Here is a 25426-nt window from a genome sequence, read left to right as displayed (position 1 = left end):
GTTTTGGCTACCATGGTCTCCTTGCGCCCATGAAATACACATTTTCCGTATCTGTGTTAGCTGCCACATTACAATTCTGCAAAATCTTGACTTTATATCAATGAAATATATCATGATTTTCAGTACAAAAGGCACAAACTTGAATGTTTTCTAATGGGCAGTCTTTTAAGGCATGTTTCTTCCGGCATTTTGGACAAAAGACAGCCATCATTTGATCTTCCTCTTCTTGTCTTTTCTTAGCTTTGAGAGTGTTAATTTGAGTTCCTAAGGTACTCAATAGATCTGTTTTGAATTCCTCTAACAAATTTTCTATTTCAACTCTTGTGACACTTGCTGAAGCAGATTTTGTGGCTCTAGATGATATGGTTCTCTTTCCAATTTTGGCTTTGCTCTTAGAATACTTTTCACATAACTCAACAATTTCTTCAAAAGGTAAAGTGGAAATATCACATTTTCTCATCAAATTAAGATCATCTAAGTATTCCTCTCGAATGCCCTTCAAAAATATTGTTCGAATCAGATCAAGAGGCATGGTTCTGTGTTTTGATTTTTGTAAATTGTAAACAAACCGCTCTAAGTACTCCTCTAAATTTTCATCCTCTTGTTGGTTCATCCTAAAGATATCATCTTTGGAATCTTTCGATCTACAATAAGGTTGGTATTTCTTTAGGAATATTCTTCTCATGCCATCCCAATCAGTTATTCCATGTTCACCAAGCCCCATGAACCATCTTAATGTTGATGCTTTTAATGTTGCTGGGAAGAGTCTAAGCCTATGGGCATCATCTGTGTAACCATATGTTCGACATACTATGTCAAACTCAAACAAGAATGAATCTGGGTCTTCTGAAGCCATGCCATAAAATTTTGGTAGCACAGATGGAGGTATGTTTTTCATTTTTATTTCGTCATCCTCTTCTAGTTCTTGAATAGGAAATTTAAAGGCTGACTCTTCCTCCTCTCTTCGACCTTGATTTGGTGGTCCTCTTGCTTATCCATCTCCTTCCTCAACCATTTTGATAGGTTCCTCTGTTGATTTAATTTCTTGTTCAGTATCACTTGTTTCAAAGAGAAGTTCAAGGAAAGATTGTTGAGTTACTATGCTACTTTTTCTTTTTATAGAGGATTCAGGGAAATGTTTCTTCTATGATTCGTGTGCTAATAGAATTTGCCTCTCGATGAGTGTGAGTCTTTGCCCTGATTTCTGTTTTTCCTCTAATGTTTGTATGGTAACTTTCCCAGCTGATGTTGTGTGTTAAACTTTTCCTAAAGGGTCTGCTCCTAGGGGTGAATTAGTTTTGGATGGGGGGTTTTTATGAATCTACCTTTATTATCTCTAGATCTAGGCATAAGTAAACATGACTTCTAAAATGATGAATTAAAATCAAATTTATGTTGTGTTTTTGTTTGTTTTTCTTTATTTTAATTTATTTTTTAATATTTTGTTTTTAGAAATCTTCTAGCTGCGCCTCCCCGGCAATGGCGCCAAAATGTAGTGGCCAATCTAGGGTGCCAGATTAGACTAGATTTAATATCAACCAAGGTAGGTAAACTTAGGCACGTATCTAAAGTCTATAGACCTAAAAGGATCTCATCTACCTAACTAAATGTCTACTGCGACAGGCTACAGCACTCCTTTACAGGAGATTGAAATATCTTTCCTCTCACACCTTAACACTCAGATCATCTAATTTATCTAACTGTTCTAAAGAAACAGCGTGTTGCTAGACTGAATTTTCAACCCTCTTATAAGGATATTATCCACAAAAGCTATTTCCAGCTAACACACTAAGCATTCATGAAAATCAAAAGCTCTTTTAAGCACACTGAAATTTTAAATACATGAAAACGGAGTCCACAGAGATACTTCGAAATCTAATGATCGATCAAATCTTTTACAAGATATTGTTTTATGTTCTAGCAATCGAATTCTCAAGCTATCACCATGAATATTATTTGCAAGAACTTCTAATCAAATCAATAAACTCACAGGCAAGAAAATAACATTAAACGCTATTCACACTATTCAGATTCGAAAACGCTATGGAAATGAAAATAAAAGTATACCAACCTCCACGTAGGGCCCATCCACGCTTCAATGGCACACTTAAGAAACTTCAATCGATGAGAATTTTAACGCATAAGCACTGTAAGGGTAAAATGATGACTGTAATTAAGTTCTGGAAGTCGAAATCACATGCAAGAGCAATGTTCTGGAAACAATACACAAGAATAAGAATCGTTCTGGACAATACAATACGCAGTCTTTTATCTGCTTGTCTCCTATCCTATGTTCACTAACTTCCCTCTAAATCGAATGTACATACATTATGCAGATGTTTTTGCTTTTAAAAAGAGTGATTTTTGTCTTTTCTAATCTTAACTGATTTTCAAAGCAAAATGAAATGAGTTTGGCACACTCTGGGTTTTTGCTGCCTTTGGGACCAAAAAGGTTGGGTTTGACCAGCATTGACCATGTATCCAGGAGCTTTAGATTCATTGTTGAATAGATCTTTCACCATGTATGTACATTCTAGATCACGTTCCTATCCTTTGTTTTGATTTTCCTGCCATGCCACGTGTCACACCATAAACCATTTACAGGAAGTCATGACAACCTGTAAATTTTGTTGAGAATTCCTAATTTTTAACATAAAAATTCACAAATTAAATTTAATGTAAATTAACAACTATAATGCTTTTATTAATCAATTTCAATGGACTATGAGGGGTTTATGGGAGGAAAAGATAGACAAACGATGGATTTCTAGAAGAAAAGGATGGCAATGAAATGGTACCAACAATCCGCTACCCATTCCAGAATGGAAATGGGAAACCATTTCTATGGACTTCATAACAGGTTTAACCAAGTCAAAAAAGAACAACGATTCTATCATGGTGGTGGTGGACAAGTTAAGCAAATCAACACATTTTATACCAGTGCAATCTACTTACAGAGCTGTACAGATTGCCCATATCTTCATGCAAAATATCTTTAGGTTGCATGGGTTACCGAAAACAATAATCTCTGACCGTGATGTAAAATTTATATCAGCCTTTTGGAGAACTTTGTTTGGAGAATTGGGTACTCAATTGAATTTCAGTACCGCTTATCATCCTCAGAGTGACGTACAAATGGAACAGGTGAATCAGGTTGTGGAAGACATGTTAAAAGTATATGTAATGCAACAACCAACCAAGTGGGAAGATTATCTGCACTTGGTTGAGTTTGCGTATGATAATGGCTATCATACGTCATTGCAAATGAGCCCATTTGAAGTGTTGTACGAATGAAAATGTTGCACACCCTCAAGTTGGGGTGGACCGGAGGACAAACTGATGTTGGGTCCCGAAATGCTCAAGGAGATGGAAGAATTGGTCAAGAAGGTATGGTTCAATCTAAAGGCAGCTCAAGACAGGCAAAAGGACTTTGCTGACTGGAAAAGGAAGTTTAAGGAATATCAAGTAGGTGATCATGTGTACATAAGAATTCGAGCAAAAAGGAGCACGCTACAATGGAGTGGGGGCGCCAAGCTGGCACCCTGATTCTGTGGACCTTTTTAGATCTTAGCAAGAATTGGGCTGGTGGCATATCAGCTCACTCTGCCAAGTCATATATGGGTCCACAACGTTTTCCATGTATCGGCATTAAAGAAATATGTTTATGATCCTAAGCATGTAATTAGCCGGCAGGATATACAGGTAAGAAATATCTTCGGTAGACTAGTTTGATTGTGGCTAAAAAAATTACTTAAAATGTTATGTGTTTCAGGTCGAGCCGGAAGGAGAAATCTTGGTCGAGTCATTGAGCATCCTCGATCGGAGAGAAGTAACGTTGCGGAAATGAGCCATAACCCAGCTTAAAATGCAATGGCAACACTTTGGGCCAGACGAGGCCACCTATGAGGATGAACAACTCATGAGAAAAGCTTATCCAGGGTTTTTCATGACCGGAAAACATCGAGACAATGTTTGGTTTCAGGATGGGGAGATGTAATATCCCAAGAGAGATGTAAATATTTTTTTTTACCACAGTAAAACACAAACTGAATTTTAGTATTGTTATTTATTTGAATTAAATAATATTTTAATATTGGAAATGAGAAATGTTTTTAAGCATCAACAGAACTAGGTAACTTCTCAAGAGGAAGTTAGAAAAGGCAGTTGCTGGAAATGCAACCCTAACTACCTCTCCTAACTGGAAGGACTTCCAGAAGAAAAGGAAGAGGGGGAAGGGAAAAAACTGCGTTGTAGGGACAGGCAGGAAAAAGGAAAAAGGCTAAGTCTGGTGAGGACTAGATAGCCATGCACAAAGTGCGAACAACTTGCGGAGGACGTTGGTCCTGTAAGTGATCAAGGGGGGAGATTCTGGTCCTAAAGGACGAATCTCAAGGTCAGGCGACAGATTGGAAGTGGGAGAAACAGAGGAAAACTCGACTTCTAGAGAAATTCATAAGTCACAGTGGCACAAGTAAGTGGAAAAACACTTGCAAAAGCAATTCTGTAAAATGAGTATGGTAGATTAAGTGGAATGAATATGTTGCAATGATTTAATAACTACTGTAAGTAAACCAAAGATTTTGTTTTTTTTACTCTGTCCTGTGTATAACCAGAAAAACGAATGGAGCATTCTCTTTAATTCTGTCTATCTATTTTAAAGAAAAAACAGGAACTGAAAACACCAGAACCCATTAAAATAGCTAAAGAATTAACATTTGAATATTCTGATAACTAATAGCAGTTCACCGTAGCCGGACCATTCTCAAATATAGGAAGATTATACGGCAAAATATTTAAGAAAAACAAAATGTAAGAGCTCTTCTGATATATAGATATAAAACTAGAAAATGCAAAGTCAGGTACATGAATCATCAGATGCCTGAGAATCATGGAACACTATTGTCATAAAACCAGATGTGAGCAGGATCATCCATTATTTAAAGAAAAGAAAAACCTCAGTCATTTTAGCGAGAATCAACCAATTGAAAAGAAAAAATTCTTAATGACAGGGACCGGTGAAGACCCAGTTTTCGTAAATACTTTCTTCATTTTACTCTTTCATTAAAATGCGTAAACAGGGGTGTTACTAAGATCACGAGACAGAAGTCTCATATCTCAGCCAGATAGGCGTATAGAGTTAACCCTGTTTCAACCAAAACTGACATACATAGTCCAGAAATTGAAAACGAGTAAATTATGCAGCCAATATTTAATACATTATAAATAAAAGCTGAAGGCATGAAATAGAAGGAGGAGTCGCTCCAAATCCATAAGTTAACATAAGAGAGAGTCTATTACAGAACATGTGAATGAACTACAAGCATAGCCAGAGCGGCTCAGCAAATCAATTTAGGAATGAAAACACCTCATAATCATTAAGCTTAAGAATAACATAAGTCCTCCATGGGATTGTCCACAGGAAACCCGAGACCTGAAATTATGTAAATGAACAGCTAGCTCACGAAAGAATTAAGAACAGATCTCCTGCACAAATGGTCTGAAGACCCTAGCCTAGCTTCTATCAAACACAACCATTAACAATGTGGAAATTCCTCATACCCGGTGGTAAACCCAGGAGGCACACCAGCTCAAGAGCAACACAACTCCACCCAGTAACATCTGCGAGCCCGGAAACGATCGCAAAATGTATACCTGCGAGCAAAACACAACAAGGATGGTTAAAAACCGTAGGCTTAACCTAACCTGTAAGAAGAAATGAATTTTATGTTAAACAAAATAAACGTAGAAATGAGGAAGGTAGGTTGTATAGGAAAGAAGTCTGCCATGCTATTACCCGGGAGCTAAATCTGGAAGCAGGGTTAGGATCTGGAGCCTCATGCGCCCTTTTGTCCGTAGCAGAACCCTGGAGCAGAGGCTGCACAAGTCTGCAACAGAGACAGGAGGCGGAGCAGAGCTCAGACTCTTCTCCACGAGAGAATGAGACCACATTTCGGAGCCAAGGGTAGAGTAAGTCGACTAAATTCGACCGTAGCCATTGGATCATCCTCCAGGTCTCGTGACCGTTGATGCATAGGGGATCCCGAGGTGGCAGCTGTAGCCTGCCCACGCCACATATCGGGGTGGGTACAGATAATTCATTGCACAATCAATGTTATTCAGTCACCAAAGCGAAAAGAACAAAGTCTACAAGATTTTAATATCATAAACCTTGATACACCTGTGGTTTATATTAATCAAACGGATAGGGTTTGTGCACACTAGGAGTGGGGTCAAGTCATAGTAAGCACTGTTGTATTATCTAATAATTGCATGGAGTTATTGTTTTTGTAAATCTAGATTCTTCGCAGTTTCATGATCTTACTATATACTATATTTGTGTTCATAATGTTTTGAATATATACGTATATTAAATCAAATAAAAAACCGGGTACATGACAAGTACTATATCAGTCACTGATCCTTGCACAACATTAGACATCTCTCCCCTAGTTTATAAAAAAAATAATTTTTATTTTTTTATTTTTTTGAATTATCTAATAATTGCATGGAGTTATTCTTTTTGTAAATCTAGATTCGTCGCAGTTTCATGATCTTACTATATACTATATTTGTGTTCATAATGTTTTGAATATATACGTATATTAAACCAAAAAAAAAACTGGGTACATGACAAGTACTATATCAATCACTGATCCCTGCACAACATTAGACATCTCTACCCTACTTTATAAAAAAAATAATTTTTTTTTGGGAATTTTTTTGAATTTTATTTTTGATTAATTTTATTGGCTAAGAAAGTTGAGGTTTTATATTTGGTAATCATTGCAAATTTGCAAACTGCAGCTACGACAATTCATTTCGTCGGAGTCACTGTGTCAGACCACCGCCTCCATCGTGCACAGTGTTGTACAAGGTCCGGCCACTTGTTTCTTTGGAGTCTTGAATTGTTGTTTGGTTGATTTGCATAGGCAATCGCTAACGAGCCTGCCATAGGGCATTGAATGCCCGCTTAGCTGCATACTCCTTAAGCTGATAACACACGCGCGCGGTGAGTTGATAAATAAAAAATAGCAGCGGTGTGTTATCGGCTTAAGGAGTATGCAGCTAAACGGACATTTAATGCCCTATGACAGGCTCGTTAGCCATTGCCGATTTGCATATTGGTGATAGATGAATGACACAGGGAAATAGACGATGAACTTCGTACTCAATTTCCAATGAATTAACCATCGTGTGGTTAATTGTATAAGTTAACTTCGGTCTAAGGTCAACTGACAGCGTTCATGGGTACACCGTACATGCTTTGGGCTCGAGGTTGGTGCCATTTTAGCTTTTTAACATTTTTCCAATATTGATAGGTTCTCTCCAACTTTACTTTTCTCCAAATGATTGAAATTCTAGATTAGAATTGGAATAACGGTTTTTAGTTTAAAATTGAAAAAGACAAAAGAATAATTAGTATGGAAGTTGTGGTTGGTTGATTTTCACTTTAGTGACGGTGTATGAATGACACGGAGAAACATAAAAGATGAATAACGTACTCAACCTTGTTAATTGCAGACGCTAACTTCGGTAGAGAAATTAACGGAGGAAGTGTCATGTAACTGCATTCATTGCAACTTCGAAAACTGTCATTATTTTCGATATCAAATCCAGGTGTCTGTGTGAATGTTTGGAGGTTTGTTTGCTTTAATTGTATATTTATGCCTTTTTATAGAAGTCGGGAAGAATCTAATGGGAATTTGAGGATTTATTTTTCTCTTTTGTCTTCTAACTAAACATAAATTGTATTAATTTTTTTATTTAATCTAAATTTGATTTTTTAATAAATAACTTATCACAAATTTTAAAAAAATGGGTATTTTTTTTCATTTATTTAAATTTAATTAAAAACATAAAAAATAATTTATTTATATAATAAATTTTAATTTAAAATTTAAAAATATAAATAATTAAAAAATATTATAAATAAATCTATAAAAATCTCATTTTCATCCAGAATTTAATATTACTTTTGAACCATTAAAAATTATACTTTTAACCTTTTTTAAAAATTCTTAAAATAATTTATTAAAAATTTTAAAATCCCAGGCATAATTTAAATCCATTCATTATTTCGTTATTGGTTCCCGAGCATAATTTAAATCCATTCATTATTTCGTTATTGGTTAATTATTCTAATTCGAATCACGAATTTTTTTTAAATATTTTTAATTTAAATTTTAAAAAATATTTAAAAAGTAATGATTTAAATTTTATTAATAAGCACTCTATCTAATTTAAAAATGAAAGTTTGAGTTCTTAAACATCTAACTTCCTAATAATCACCATTCCATTAGTGGAAAGCCAAATTTAATTATGAATCCGAAAATTGTGTCACATTTCATCATATTTTTGTTTGCATATATACAAATACGCACCATTCTATATAAAACTCTCTAAACATTGACACATACATTTACTAAAGGCATGGTCTATCGATGCCACAAAATTTCAAAAAGTCGTAATGTTGGAGTGTTTGAATCGTTTTTTTATGGTGGAAATGGATTTAGCACCATCAAAACCCCCTGGAGCAACCAAAGTTTGACAATGGTAACTCATTTAAAAAAAATTATTCCAATTTTTTCATAATATTGTGGGAATTTCCAAAATTTTCTAGGATAATTTTGGGGTTCTTTAGAGTACATGTTTACTAAATAGGGCAATGCTTAGTGAGAGATTGTCTACCATATTTTACCCAATGGCCAGAGACCCCGATGAGAACTTCTAGACATGCAATGAATCCTTATGATCTCCAAGCCTAATACAACTATTAATTTATGTGGCTAGACCACATAACACACATTTGATGAAGCAAATTCAAAATCAAACCAAAGTCTAGAATTTTCCAGCAAGCCTTTGTAAAAAAATGGTTGCAAACCTTAGCAGCAATATAAAATGTTAGGCAACAAGGGTGAAGACAAATATTATCTTATGAAACATTTTTTTCCAAACACCTTTGTTTGGACACAAGGGCTTGACATTAGTTACTAGTTGAGGTTTGTTGGTGTAACACTAATGCAATCATAAATTATCTTGCTATTTTTTGTAATTTTAATTAATATAAAGTTGTATGTCTTTATTGTTTTCTATTCTAATTTAACAATATTTAAACCAAGCTAGAGTGGCTTCTTTGTAGCTCTTATTCAAATATGGTCATTGGTTCTTACCTTTCAAAGTTCAATAATTAAACTAAGCCACGGGGACAGCGCGGCCTTGTTTCTATTGTTACATATTTATCAATGATAAATACAAATGAAGTCTTAAATTATATCAACCACATTAAGACTTTTAATATTATACTTTTAATGTTGTTGTACTACTTAGTAGAAATTTATATTTTATAAAGAAGATCCAAATTTATATGAGGTATCATATTAATATTAAGATTTTTCATTAGTATTATTTGTTGGCTTTTAAAACCGTTCAAAACTTGGCGATTCCTATTTCCAACCCCATAGCATTATAAATGCGTGCTGACAAGCGAGGGAAATAGCGCTCGCCCTCTCTCTCCACAGCACGTGAACAAATGGATGGAGCGTGGAGAGAGAGGGCAAGTGCTATTTCCCTCGCTTGTCAGCCACATTTATAATGCTATAGGGTTGGAAATAGCATTCGCCTCAAAACTTTGTACTTTTGAAAAAAGGGGCTAATTTGATTGTTTTGTTTTTGCCAGCAATAGGACAACGCCTGTCCAACCTTTTGTCTCCAATGGAAAACACAACTTACTCTTTGCGGCAATAAATGCCAAGGAAGGACTAACTCAATTCGTAGATAAAATTCATTAAATTTTAAGGACTAAATCAATTCGTAGACAAAATTTAGTGCCAAGAAACTACGCGTCCAAGTCCTAGCATCCCTTCGTTTGGCCCTTACCCATCACCAAGCCTAGAAATTGACGTCGATATTTTGAGTTTAAACACATAATTTACGGTTGGTAAAATTGTACCTGAATGTACAAATCCCCAAAATTATTTATTATAATTAAGGTTGAGTTTACAAAAATCTAATCATAATGTACATATTACACATAGGTGATCCACATCAGTGATCCAATCAAATTGCTTAGTACCTAAGGACTACAGGGCTATGGCTAGGGTGGTATATTCTTTCAAGTTCTGGTTGTTGAGAATTAATGCGACATTATGGTAACCCTCGGCCATATGAATATTGATGGCATAATTTAAAGGCCATTTTATTAGCATTGGAATTGGTTATCTTGCAAAAAAAAATTCGTATTTACCACTTTCGCCTTTGGCATCTAAACATATGTGGTTTGATGAATTATGTGTTTTATGGTCTAACATTTTCCTCTGCAATTACTCTTTCTCGCTAATTCGGAAAAGCAATAACATCATTGCAATATTTTAATTTATCCTTCAACACTGTTCAATTTGTCAGCCTCTGAATATGGCATGCTTTCTCGATCAAAACTACTAGACTGGTAGTGGTATCAACCTATTAGGTATACACTATTTATTCACTTATGCCACTAGTTTATTGTAAAACCTAAAAATACTTACAAGTTACAGGTCACAATCCTTATATGATAACTTTGACATGGTATATAGCCCTTGAGGAAATTTGGAAGTAAATTAAGGCATGATTTCTTCCAACCAGGTTGGGGGGCAACTCAAACTCAAGTTGGTAGCCTGATACGCCCTCAAATTCAAGAAAAAAAAGTGTGTGTGCTTTATTCTTTGTATTCCAATCTATTATGTGTTTTATGGTTTTATGCTACATGGTAGTGTTCTGGAATTAGAAGTTAAGGATTTTGAATATTCAAAATTGGAGTGGATAAGATCTTTAATGCTATTTGGTAGTTTTCTAGAATGTTGAGGATTTTGAATTTTCAAAATTGGAGTATTTAAAAGGTTTTTAAGGTATTATATTTATTTATGAATCAAAATTTAAAAATCAACATTTTCTTTGATTTCTCCCCAATTTTTTACATGATGTTTTGGAAATTGTTTTACAAATGCTTTAAGGTTGACAACCTTGTTAAATAAGGAACTTCATAACTAAGGAGCTTGCCCATTGCTTAGTAATATATTCAACACTCATCCAAAGAAAGTTCAAGTAATTAACTAAATGTAGAGTAGAATTTTCAGTATCTAAAGTCTGTGTAACAATCTTTAATGCTATTTGGTAGTTTTTTGGAATTGGAAGTTTAGGATTTTCAATTTTCAAAATTGGAGTGGATAAGATGTTTAACGCTATTTGGTAGTTTTCTGGAATCTAGAGTTAAGGATTTTGAATTTTCAAAATTGCAGTAGATAAAAGGTATTTAAGGTATTAGATTTATTAATGAATTAAAAAAATTATTGTAAATAATAAAAAATTATGATTTCATTTAAATTCGAACATGAAAAAGTTTTGTTTTTGTTGTATTATTAGTTTTTGAGATATTAAATCTATTTATGTACTTAAAATTATATTTTAAATAAATAAAAAACTATCACTAAAATATAACCAATTTAATTCTATTTCAAATATTACTGGATATTAAATCTATTTATGTATTTTAAAATATATTTAAAAAATCTTTGAGAACCATCATGTTTGGAAATTGCCATGTGCTTTGAAATTACATGCTATTGACAGGTCGCAAATTTCATGGTGCAAATTGTTTTTTGGGCGCTGATTTTTAAATTTAAATTTAAATTTTTAATTTTTAAGAAATCGTGGTTTGGCTTTCGGATCTTTTTTTCAAATACATACCAGAATTCTTTAGAAAAAAAATCTAGAAATAATGCAGATTTCTTAACTCAAACTTCACTAAAATTTTAAAATTTCTATTTTTTTTAAGAAATCATGGTTTGAATTTTGGATTTTGTTTTTCAAATGCATATAAGAATTCCTATAAAAAAAACCAAAACATAATACAGATTTCTTAACTCAAACTTTAAATTATGAATAACTTTTTTTGGAAATTAAAAACATAAAAATCAAAAATAAAAAATTAAATTGAATTTTAAATCATTCATACATCCTAACCTTATCATACCTGAAACTTAACAGGGTGTGACTTCAAAATTGAAACCATTCATTATCATTCATCATCCTATAACGAGATCTGAAATTTCTATTCAAAAGCTTATAACATGATCTGAAATTTCCATGTGAAAGCTTATCGTTTTTGTGACTTTAAGATTCTGAGATCATTATGCACGAATATTAATTTTATTTATTAACTCATAAAATTATATTAATAAAATTTAGAACTGTTACATGTGAGAGTGTCATTTCATTTCATGTCCAGTTTTAAATAGTTTGAAATGAATGTAAATTCATTTCATAGTTGTTAAATGTGACAGTTTAATCTATTTTGAGGTGTTGAGTTGAATTATTAGATATGATGGTATAACTTTATTTGATTATGGGTTTGCATGTGAAAGTTGTTGAAGGTTGTTGAGGTTGTTGAATTGAATTGTTATATATAATAGTTAAATTTTATTTAACAATTTCTTTTGTTCTAAACTGTAGTATTATAATCTATTGCAATTGTTAATACTTTGGTTTTTAACAAATATTTTTTTGGGTAATGGGTTTAACAATGTTTATGTTTTTTAAGGTAATAAATAAATATGTGTTATTAAAAAGTATTAATTCGGCCAATTTGTATGATTAATGAACTTTACTTTTCACATATATTTTTTATACAGGTGATTACAAACCTACAAATTCCTCAAAAGAGAAAAATACAAGCTATAATTGGGGAAATGAAGTGATGGACAAAAGGGAAAACTTCTAAGACTCAAAATAATTTAGAAACACATGAAGAAACCCATAATGCTCATGTGGAACAACAGTTACATGAAATCTTTGGAAGTTCTTTTGATCGTGATCTAGATGAAAAAACAAATGAAGATGAAGAAGAGGTCGCTAATGATTCAAAAATGAAAGTGAAAATAAAAAGACACTTTTGTATGGAATGGTTAGATAAGTTTCTTTGGTTGAATTATGTGAAGTTTGATGATAAAATAGCCATGAAGTGTAGTTATTGTGAGAAGTATAAGATGAATGGACTATGTGGTTTAGGGAATGCTTGCACAACATTACAACATGATGTTCTTGTTACTCACGCAAAACCATTGCTGAATAAAGATGTGAAGTCAAGATGGATAAATTCTCTAAAGGGAAAGATGAAACCAATTCCAGATCATATTAGACAGGTTGAAGATATCAATAAGGAAATAGTGATTTCTACAATGAAAGTAGCGTATTTCATCTATCAAGAAGATTTATCTCTTTCAAAGTATAAGAAACTTTGTAGATTTCTAATGGATGAAAAAACTCCATAATGCCAAAGTCTCAAGAGTACTCTCTATACACAAATTGTAAGTCTACAAATGATTTTATATATTGCGTATCAAAACATATTGAACAGGTTCAGATAAAAAATATGTTGGAAAGCCCTTTATTCTCATTAATGGTTGATTAAAGCACTTATCGAACCTTAGAGCAACACTTTGTTGTTTATGGAACATATTTAGATTCAAAGGGTCTTAAGCCACCTATCTCATAGTTTATGACGCTCAATGATGTAGTGGATGGAAAAGGGAAAACAATATATGATAGTGTCAATCAATTAATAAATGTTAGAGGCCTTCAATATAAAGATTTGATAGTTGTTTCTACAAATGGGGCTTCAACAATGATTGGACATGCAAATGGCCTTGTTTCATTTTTGAAAAAGAACAATCCAAACCTTATTACAGTTCACTTTGTGGCTCATCATGAGTCTTTAGCAGCAACAGATGCTTCTAAGAAAATACCTGAGTTATTATATGTTGAAAAAATTACAAACAAAGTGTATTCATGGGTTCAAAACTCCCCAAAGAGAAATAATGAGCTTAATGATTTGCTTAGAGTCATGAAAATTGATGTTCTTGATGTTCTACAAATACATTCAATGAGATGGTTACCTAGGGGGGAAGTTATTATAAGGCTTGTGAAACTTATGCTAGCAATTTTAACTTTGTGGAAAATTGAAAAGAAAGCTTCATCATGGTATGATAAGACACCAATATATTCTATCCAATATTGTTTACATATGCTTGCATATGTGCTAGGGGAATTGAACAAGTTGAATATGAATTTTCAAGAAGAAAACATAGACATTACAACTATTGGGTTGGCTCTTGAAGTAACTATAAGCACATTATCTAGATGGTTTTTGAGAAAAGAGACATTTGCATAAGGCACAATTTATCTTTCAAATTTTTGAAGTGATTCTCAAAATGGATACATTGATATTAAAGATGAAGGGATAGTGGTAGATAGACATGAATTACGATACATCTCTATCTCAGCGGTGGATATTGAATCCAGTGAAGCAAGGAAACAATCTATGAAACTTTATATTGAAGATATGCAAGAGAGTTGTCAACAAATCACAGAAGGTTATATAGAGACTCTCATAGACTCTTTAAATGAAATATTTCCAGACCTTCATCTTTTTAATGCAACAAAATTATTCAGCCCTTTTTATTATCCACAAGAGTGTCATAACTGTGAGAAAAATTTAGAGTGTTGGTTTTTAAAGTTTTTTCAACATTTGCAACATACCATATCAAGTGATGTTGGATTTGTACCTTTATTTGATGTTAAAGCTTGTAAAAGAGAGTTGCGCCCTTTTGTTGATTCATTAAATATGGCTTGTGAGGGTTTTTCTATGAAAGAAGCATGGAAAGTCTTTCGTAACACAAAATAATGGCACAAAACGTATCCTAATATGATGAAATTATGGCAAGTTGTGCTCACTATTCTTGCAAGTACAATAGATTGCGAAAGGGAATTTTCTAAGCAAAAACATCATCAAGGACATCAGAAAATCAAGGCTAGGGTTGGATACACTGGATGCCTTAATGAGAATATCTTTGAATGGACCTAAATCATGTAATGTTAATTGGCATGCAGTATATGAGGTATGGAGGCATACACAGTCAAGAAGGATTCTTGAGTTTTGAAAGTTCTTCTAGGTTATGTTTAATAGAGAATATTTGTATTAAGATATTCCTATTGAAAAGTTTTTTGTAGTTTCTCTATAAAGTTTGACTTTAAATGAAGTTTAATTACGATCTATTATTGAAAAACTTTTTTGTATTTTCTCTAAGAAGTTTGACTTTCAATGAAATACACTATAGTTTGGAAAAATCCCACTAGATGCTTTATTTATACTACATTTGCATGGTTTTCATTGTTTAAATAGTCCCACTATAAATTTGGACTATAAAGATGATAGACTACAATTCCACTATTTTTATCCACACACAATGATGCATGGTAGCGTTAAATTTCTTTATTTTGTTTGTTGACTTCTAAAATGTTAGATTTGTTTGAGTATGGAAATTATAATAAAACTAGATTGAAAACTAACTAGTGTGGGTTTATTTTTATTTTTATTTAATTAAGTTAAAAAAATAAAAACAAATATTTCTTTTTAATTTTAGTCAAAGGGATCCTATTTTTTTTTATCTAGAAATTGTAATAAAACTAGAATTTGAGCTTGTTAGTGAGGGAAGATTGAGAACTTTCATATGTAATATACCTATAGATCAGAATATGTTAAAAATAATGTTTCCAGGCTAACAAATGTTCGAACTTTTTTTGATCTGGAAATTATAATAAAACTAGAATTCGAGCCTGTTAGTGAGGGAAGATTGAGAACTTTCATATGTAATATACATATAGATCGGAATGTATTAAAATAGTGTTTCCAGGTTGACAATGTCTGAACTTTTGTCGTCTGTACATTGTTGTAGATGTGTTGCCACTCGTAAAACTATATAAATTATTACAGAAGAATGAAAAAGGTGAGTGATTAGAATATTCTGAGCCTTTTTAGAAGAATGAAAAAGGTTCATGATTATAATTTTATGAGCCTCTTTAGAAGAATGAAAAATGTCACTGATTAGAATTTTCAGAGCCTTTTTAGAAGAATGAAAAAGGTTCATGATTAGAATTTTCATTTCTTTTTCTTGGATTTTATGAGAAAAATCACTTCAATCTGGGTTTGTACGGGCATGTTGATGCCTCGAAAATCGTTGCAACAACATTGGGGGATAACCACCCGGTCCGGACCTTAAAAGCAGCTCCTTTTCCGTTTGGTGTGGTGGATCTGACTGGTTCAACTAGGTCCAGTTACCTTTTCCCTATTGCTATTGGTTTATTATGTATCTTTACATACCAATAGACAGGGATATCAGATCACTTCTTCTTGCTGATCAGGCAAAAGAATGACCCTTAAGCTGATTTGGGTTCAGCCAAGCCACAACTAAAGTTTTGCCTCTTTGAGGAGAGGACTTAAAAGAATGTAGAATTTACTCTAAATGCAATCTTATTCTATGATGCAAGCAAAAGAAACTAATCTAAATCCTATCTTAATTAGGCAGATATAGATCTAACCCAACTAAGAGAAAGATAATTAAAGTATTGGGATTTAGATATGTCTTGTTTATAATGAATATCAAGTTAATGAAGTAGTTCAATTAACTGATATTATGGATATCAAAACACATCCTATTGAGACCTTTTAACTGAAATAATAAACCAACAACACTCAGGAAGTAGTTCACATAAATGATATTGATTATCAAATCAGCAAATCCAATAACTAAACAATAATATGTGGAAATAGTTCACAACATATTACCACTTAATAAATCAGTTTTAATAAGGCAGATTTCTGAGTAAATAGTTACTCAGAAATCAGAAATTAATCCATAAGAACAGAGATACATGATAACAACATTGAGACAAACTACCCATATTGACAATAATGCACAAACATGAATAAAATGACACATTCCTGCTACCATAAAAATGAAACTAATATTTAAAACAGTAGTATTAAAAATATCAATTTATTGCATCCATTTCTCTGATATTGGTCTCCAATAGTCCTTTACATTGCTTGAACTTCTGCCTTCAAAGCTAAAGCCACAATAGTGAAAACTCTGCCCCTCATACATAATTCAAGATACAAAGGAAAAATCCTCAATAATCCCCAGATCTAAGATTTCCTCTCCTCTCTCCTACAACTCTAAATTCCTATTACAGTAGTGCTTTTAGAAGTCTAGCATTGCAGAGGAGAGCATCCCCTATTCCATTCTACAATCTGTTATTTATAATATTTGTGTAGGAATTTTGAAGAGGAAAGTTTGGTGAAGAGAAATCTGTTAAATCCAATTGCTAGGGCATTCTCATTGATTGAGATCCTTTTCTCCATATTCTTTCCACTGTTTTCCTGCAAAAAGAAATCAAAATAAATTAAAATGCAACAATAAAATCAATCATGGCATTGCAAGCATTTAAATCAAATCCAATCAAATTCTATAAAATATAAATTCTCTATTGATGCCTAGGATGATTTAATTGGCCAAGAATATCATTGACGAGTGAATCTGCAATTAGAAGAGGCCTGGACCAATGAAAATAAAACTCAGAAAAATGATTTTGTTTTCAAAATTCGGAGCTTGATCTTCTGCCTGATTTTTGACCCAATAAATGACCAAATCTGTCAATGAAATCTCCTCAAAAATATTCTCCTTGATTTTCTCTTTCCAATGAGCCGTCCTGGGCCTCATTTGGCCAAGTATAACTCATTCTATGAGCTTCCAAAGTTGATGAGTCAAATCTGGCATGAATCTGGAAATTCTGTTGCTGGGCTAAAAAATTGTAATTAAAAACTAATCCTAAATTAGTCTCTAATTAATTCTAATTTAATTTCTAATTATAAACTAAACTATTTATTAGTAAACTATTTATTAATTTAACTAACTAATATTTAATTAACTATTTATAAACGAATTTAATCTAATTAAAAACTAATTCTAAATGATATTTAAATCTAAATTAATCAAATTAATTAAATATCATAAATTATTTAATCTGATTAAATTAAAATTCATTAATTAATTAATATATATTAACTAATTTAAAATATTAAAAAAAAATTAATTTAATATATTATATAATATCTTTAAACTAATATACCTACCTTACCATACGTTAATATATTTAAACATATCAAATTAAACCTATCACACCATACCTTACTATATTTAAACATATATCACACCATACGTTACTATATGAACCATTTAATAACCATGAATGGAGTTATTAACATTGAAGTCAAAGATTGACTTATCGCATCGGAGGAGGAGTGGTGTCGGGGGGCATTAACTTATATCAAATAAAAACTCCCGATGCGATTCATTGCCCTTTGGTTATCGGCGATCGGAGGTATGAAGGGATATCGGGGGTTTGTAAAATGTGTTGCGAACAAAACCTCCGATGCGATACAAACTCCCGATGCGATTAATGTTATTTTATATATATTAAATTTTAATTTAATTAAATTAATTATATTTTATATAATAATTAATTTAATTATTTTGAAATTTAATATATAAAATTAATGTTTTGTTTTGATTTTATTTTAATGAAATTTAGTTATGAAATTAACTAAACTACAGCTACTTGGAAAATAAATGAAAAATAAACTACAGCCACTTGAATGTTTGGATTTTTGGGATTAGGATTTGATTTGGAAATTGGAGTGAATTTCTTAAAATCCTGATAATTAATGGTTTGGCTGCATAACTAAAAATGGAAAAAATGTTAGTAAAAACTCACTATGGGTTAATATTTAAAATGAATGCATTATTGAACTAATTTATTTACAAAATGCAATATTGTACATTTTATGCAATTTTGACCCAGGCCACATAAATAATCAAATTTTCAAAGGAATGCCATTTTCAAACCAGTTGACCAAATGAGGCGAAACAAGCGTCAATGGGAAGCTTGTAAAAAATCGATTCTAAGAAAACATTCAAAACAAGAATCCAAAGAAAACTAAAAATTAACAAAAGCGTAGGGCAATCAACTAAAATAAAAATCCAAAAAGGTGTTTAGCCAAAATTTTATAGAAAGGGTCCCCATTATTTGAAGTGAACACATCAATAATGGGGGGGTTGTGTTTTTACCACAACAATGGCGACACGCGGGAGAAGAACCAGTTATCTCTGTTATGAATGAGATTTTCCTAAAATTAAAGCAAAAATAATTAAAGAAGAGAAAATTATGCTTGAAATGCTTGACTAGGTTCATTAGTCTGAATAAAAGCAAGAATCATCTAATTGTAATTTTTCTTAAAATTCCTTATACATTAAAATATTTCAAAACTCTACATCAGTCCTTAATTAGTTGTAGAAATAAAGCAGGGGTCACTTTACAGCTTAGCTTTTAAAATATACTCCTTTGTCATAGGTAGAGCCACTGCTTCCAGCAAACATCTATAGTTTCGACAGGGTTACCTTTTAATCATAAATGATTCAGAATCCTATCTGTTTAAGAATAATTGATCTAGGGATAAATCCATTTATATATGTTTATTTTCTTTGAATTTTATTTTTTATTTTTCTTAAAAGCCATTGTCCTGGTTTGGTGGCCAGATAGTTGACAATGCCATTCACTGGTTAAAATTGGACTGAACAAGCTGGCTCGTGATGAGACCCCTTGTCTTATAATTGTTTGCAATCATAAGCCATTACCCTGGTTTGTTCAGCAGTGTTGGTAATGTCAGCCTATTTTTCCCCTATGATCATGGTAAGCAGGCTCATGATGAGACCTCTTATCTTTTAAGTTTAGATATACTTCTGGATTATACTCTAGAAAAACAAGACTCTTTGGGATAGGGAGAATCATTGACTCCTTAAGAGTTAAGAATGACAATTTCAGAGTTAAAGGTGCTTTGCTGTAAAGTGTCTTTACTTGGTTAAAAATAATTTTTCTTGACTGATAATAGAACTCTGAAAGATCCTAATGAAATTTTGAAATCTCAAAATGATTACAATTTGATGAAGAAAAAATTTTCAGATTTTATGATACTTTGCCAAATTTTCTTGATTGGTAATCTCTTCCTTAAATATGTTTACCTTTATAATAAGAAAATCAAACTCTGCTAAGAGATTTAAGAAAAAGCTAATAGATGACTATTAACAATTTTTCTCCATGTATCCTGACCATTGTTAGGTAACAAATAGGCCTTCCATATAAATAATGACAAAGTCACCAAAATCAAAACTGAAAACCAAAAGAAAAGAAGTCTTATGCTAAAGTGAGAAAAGAAATCAGCAATAAAAATAAAAACAAAAAAATCTCTAAAAATGGGAAGGAAAATCCAAGTCTCGCATGATAAACTCAAACAAGAATGTTTATACCAATGTCTCCAACAATATGAAGAAAAAGAAAATAAGCATGTAATCATTCCTTCTTATGTTGAGATCTAGAAACATACCTTGCAGAGTTGTAAGTGTTTTAGGCTTTTTTGGATAGCAGTGACGATAAAATTCAGCCATCATGAAAACTTTCTGTCTGATATTAATTTTCTTGTTTCAAAGCATCATCTTAATTGTTTTCCAATGAAAGGAATGCTAAAGAAACAAACTAAAGGTTCAGAAACTTCCTGGTGTAGCTGGAAGATCATCGCTGCTTCATGAAATTAAGCCAGGAAAAGAGTATGGACTTCGAAAATATGATCTGGCAAAGGATTGAAAGCTTTAAATGGAGAGCTGCAAAACAGAGTTTTATATCAGCATAATTTAAAAACAAAAATGAAACTAGAATGATGAAATGGAAATTAATGAAAATGGACACATGAATCTTACCGTTGGATAATTGCTTTTGATCTTACCTGAAAGGTATCAATTTCCCCAAACTAGCTGACTTCTTATTTTAATTATCATTAAAAACATGAAGAAATCCCACTAACCAAAATCCTATAACCCAAAATCATTATTTATTTTATTTAAACTAAAGCAAGCAGTAAAATGTAAAAATAGAATGCTTAGTGCTCAGGGGAATTGAAATAAAAGAAATGCATCAGAGATGAGAATGAGAATTTGCAGTAATGACTATTCCTCAAAATATTATAAGTTTAATATAAACTCCATGATTTGATAAATTGTCCAGAATCAAGACCAAATCCAAGATAATAAAATTTAAATATAAAGATAGAGGTCTTGAATTCCATTTTTAATTATGGAATTATATATTTAAAACTAAAATGTATGAGAAATTGAAATGATTTTTTGTATACTGCAAATTTGTCATCAATTGCCTTTTTCGCATAGTGGTTATCCAAGCTTGTTTTAACACATCGCCTCATCGGATGATCCACACAACATGTTTCTTCACCATGCTTGAAGTTTAATTTGCAATACTTCAATTTTATTGCTATGCCATATATTGATTAAATGTTAACGGCTTAGAGGCATGCATTGGAAGTTCTCGCATCAAAGGTTGCAACGGCGAATCGCCGATATGAAAATATGCGATGAGAAGTTGTGCTATGAGATGGAGCGATCGCATCATTAGAGAAATATTATATCGGGGGTCTGGGTATATTTACACTGTGCTTCCCACATCGCGCATCGCACATCGCAGAATCAGAGATTTGATGTAAGCATAAATAACAATGCGACGAAGCGATTGCGATATCGGCGATTGGCAAACTTTTGGTACCCGATGTAACACGACATGATTCTTGCGATGCCGATATGCGATGAATGACATGGCTAGTCGGCGATCGGCAATTTTAAGCACATGGTGTAACAATATTTGATATGCCGATATGCGATGAAAAGTGGACCCGATAGATTTATGATGATATTTTAATAACATATCGGATCCAAGACATCGACCCTTTAAAATTATGTTCCTACCATTATTGCGATTAAACGGACGCGATATTTTTTAAACTTGATTTGAATTTCATATCGGGTCCGGGATTATGTGTTCATCGCAATATCGGTAAAGCCGATTATTGGTGATTCACAATAATGGAAGTATACTTTGACTGCAAAGCTCTGACATGCGAAATGCAATATGGCATATAAGTAAGATAATACATCGGAGGTATTTTATGAACAATTTTTTTTCAAAAGAAATGCTAAGAACTACTTCCGATGAAATCTTTTGATGCAAATGGTCTTATGATATTCCTCGAAATTTCAATTGGATTTTCTAAGTGAATAAAAGCAAAATTAAAAAATGTTTAAATTCTAATGCATCACAAATAAAATTTCCCTGAGCCTATTGCAAATTTGAATTGGGTTTGTTGCTTACTTCAAGTTTTGAAAACAAATGAAAACTTGCGAATAAAACAAAACACAAATCAAAAATAAACTAAGGAAAATATGAACTAATAATGGATGAGAATAAACTTGTAAATGGGTACTTGAAAGGAATTTGCCAGTAAATTTTACCTTATGAATCTTCAAATTCTTCCTTCGATTTATCAAAATTTTGACTTTGTTCAAAATCATCTCATCATTTATTCTAAATCTAAGTGTGCAATCAGCCTAAATAAAATCTGTTTATTCATGTCCAGGGAATATAAAATTTATCAGAAATAAATATTAAGCTATGCTTCCTTTTCGAAGTGAAACAACAATTTATTACCTCTGCTCATTGCGAATTAATCTTGAGAAAAATCTGTATTGTTATAGTGACTGTTCAATAATGCCTTCAGTAAATAAAAATGATGCATTTTACAACATAATATAATAAACTAAAGATTAGAATGAGATTAAGCCACTAATTGTAGAAAAATATCAAAACAGATTTGAATGTGTGCACTTGGCAAAATGGACATCCTTAAAATCAGCTTTTGGCAAATTCCGAGGAAGATAATATGAACTTCATATGATTACCGTGAAAGGTTAGACTGACTAATAATGATTGAATTAGAATTAAGCTTATCATAGTCAATCATACATTTCAAGGGATAATGGGATCATGAAGCTTTCATATCCTCAACCTTTATCATATAAATTCCAAAAGAAAATCTTAGAAGGAAATCTCGAAATGAAGAAAAGTGGCTTTGAGGCAATTGATACCAAGTGCAACTATAATTGAATTTAATCAAGAGATTATTCAGAATAGGCAGAGTAGAGGTATTGCTGTAAGAAATTAGAAAAATGAAAGCAAGAATTAAAATTTTCTGATAGAGAAAAATGTTTTCACTGAACATGTGTGAGAATGGTTGATTGCTTTGTTTTATTTTTAATCTACAGAACTGTTGAAAATAAATTAACTACATAAAACAAACTAACTAAATTAATTCTACTCCTATTCTAACCATATACATGAAAATGACTAGGTATAGTCATATTTCCAGTGTAGCCATTTTCTCATTTTTATTCCTGCATATATGTACAGTTCAAATGTTAGTAATAAAAATACAGATTTGACTAAACTAAGGAAAATAAATATGAAATTAGAATGTACAATTATTGTTAGGAACTTAATTAAAATCTCTCTCTCCTGAAATTTCCTTTCCAATTGACTACCAATTGGATCATAAAAATCTGGATGGATTTCTATTAAGGATTGAGAAATGTTCAAAGGAAGAGATAACAGGCCAGATTGTGAAGATGAGCTTTTAGATTCTTTGACCTGAAAAAATTTGTTAGTGTTATGTACAAATGTTAAATCATTGACAATTTTCCTTGAAGGAAAAATTTCCAAACAATTTTCAAATGAGTCAATGAAAAATGGATGGAAGCCTTTCAAATAAAATGGCAATTTGTTAATTGAATTGAATTGCTGGCCAGATTGCAAAAATACATTCTCTTGTTGACATTGCCTTTGAAAAGATAGAAGCTTTTGATGAAACATTAGCATTGATATAAATTGGAATATTAATATCTTTCGATGCTGATGATTATAATATGAAACTTGAATTTCCCAATTGGGCAATGCATCAATTGAGTGTTTAATAGTAAGGTATTTAATATGCCAGCGAAAAGTGTGGAAAATTTGAAAAATTAAATCTGATTTTATACAAAATAAGTGGGGAAATAAAAATAAAATGAAATTACTATTTTTACAACTAATGTTACAACACATTTGGGATCGTTTTGAAATGATTTCATTTTCACAAGGAATGGCCAGAATTATGGAATTTGGGTAATTTCGAATTCCAACTTGTGAAATAGAAAACGAATTATGATTATGAATAGGAATGGGAGTTTTATCCTCATATGAATCATAAATTGGAATGATTTCTTGAATGGTGAAATCATGAAGATAATTTGCTGCTCTAAAATGAGGATTAGTTGGGATAATTTCTAAATTGAAGCATTCCTCATCTTCAGATGTTATTTGAATTTTATCATGAGGATTCTCTTGAGAAAAGTTGAAATCAACATCCTCAATATCAGAGTAATCATCATAAATGACCTCACAAGACTCTAGAATTCCGTTTAATTTCATCCAATATACCAAAACAAGGAGGAACACAAATCTCATGTTCATTAATAGCAAAAGAATGATCATTAATTGCATCTCTATCTTGATAAAAACTTAATGGTAATTTATTTAAATCATCCTCTTTAATTTCTGAAATATCATTAATACCAGGAGGAAAAATATTACCATTATTGAAAATATCAGGATAAAGGGAAAAATGCGAACCTGAAACAATGCATTTAAAACTGTCTCTGTTTGAGAGCTCTTGTGCATTATGCTCATTGTAAATTTTAGATTGCAGATCATTCCTTTGCATGCATATTCTTTCTTGAAGAACGCTGCTTTGCTTCTCTGATTTTGGCATTTGCTCATCATGGAGAAATTCAGAAATTTGTACAGCAGTTTGCATTTTATTTACTTTGATTGCTACTTGTACTTGCTGATTTGCGATTTGATTTTCCGAATTTACTTCGAAGTAGCTTTCAGATTTCAAGGCGGCTTTTTCTCCAAAATTGCTGCTGTTGTCTTCTTGCATTTGATTAGAAATATCTTCTAAGCTTTGTGAAACCACTTCATCACAATTTATTTGCATCATGGAAAATTTTAGGGGCTAATGTTCGCCCAGTGGGCTAATTTTCCATGATTTTTCCACAAAAAAGATTCGCCAATTTCCAATTTTATAAAAGACGATTCGCCCAAATTTTAGAATATAAAATTATTTTACCTTAAAAATCGCCAACATTGTATAGAGGCTAGATATAAAATCATTATAAATTTGAATAATTTTACAAATATATCAATAAACATTTTATAGTTTGCATATTAGGGATTAGTGAGATTCGCCAATGTTTTTAAACTTCAAGAAATTTTTCCATCCTTAAAATTTTCCTTGATTTGCACATCCAAATTGGGATTCTCATTTGTATTGGAAGGGGATGGAACAAAGCTTGAATCAATTTCATATGGATTAGGAATGATTGGAAGAGAACAAATATATTTAAACCAATCTAATGATTCTTCTTCCGTAGGTTTATCTTCGTCCTTAAATCTTAAACAATTCAAGTGAAATCGAATATGAAAATCATTAACAGACTCATTTTTAAACCTTCGTAGATATTCAATTTCTTCACATACCTGTTCATAATCGTAGTCGTCAAAT

The sequence above is a fragment of the Pinus tabuliformis genome, chromosome 3_2, assembly GCF_031772625.1.
Source record: "Pinus tabuliformis cultivar Carrire ecotype Pingquan chromosome 3_2, CPIR1, whole genome shotgun sequence".
NCBI classification, from domain to species: Eukaryota; Viridiplantae; Streptophyta; class Pinopsida; order Pinales; family Pinaceae; genus Pinus; species Pinus tabuliformis.
Note: the sequence above shows the minus strand (reverse complement) of the source record.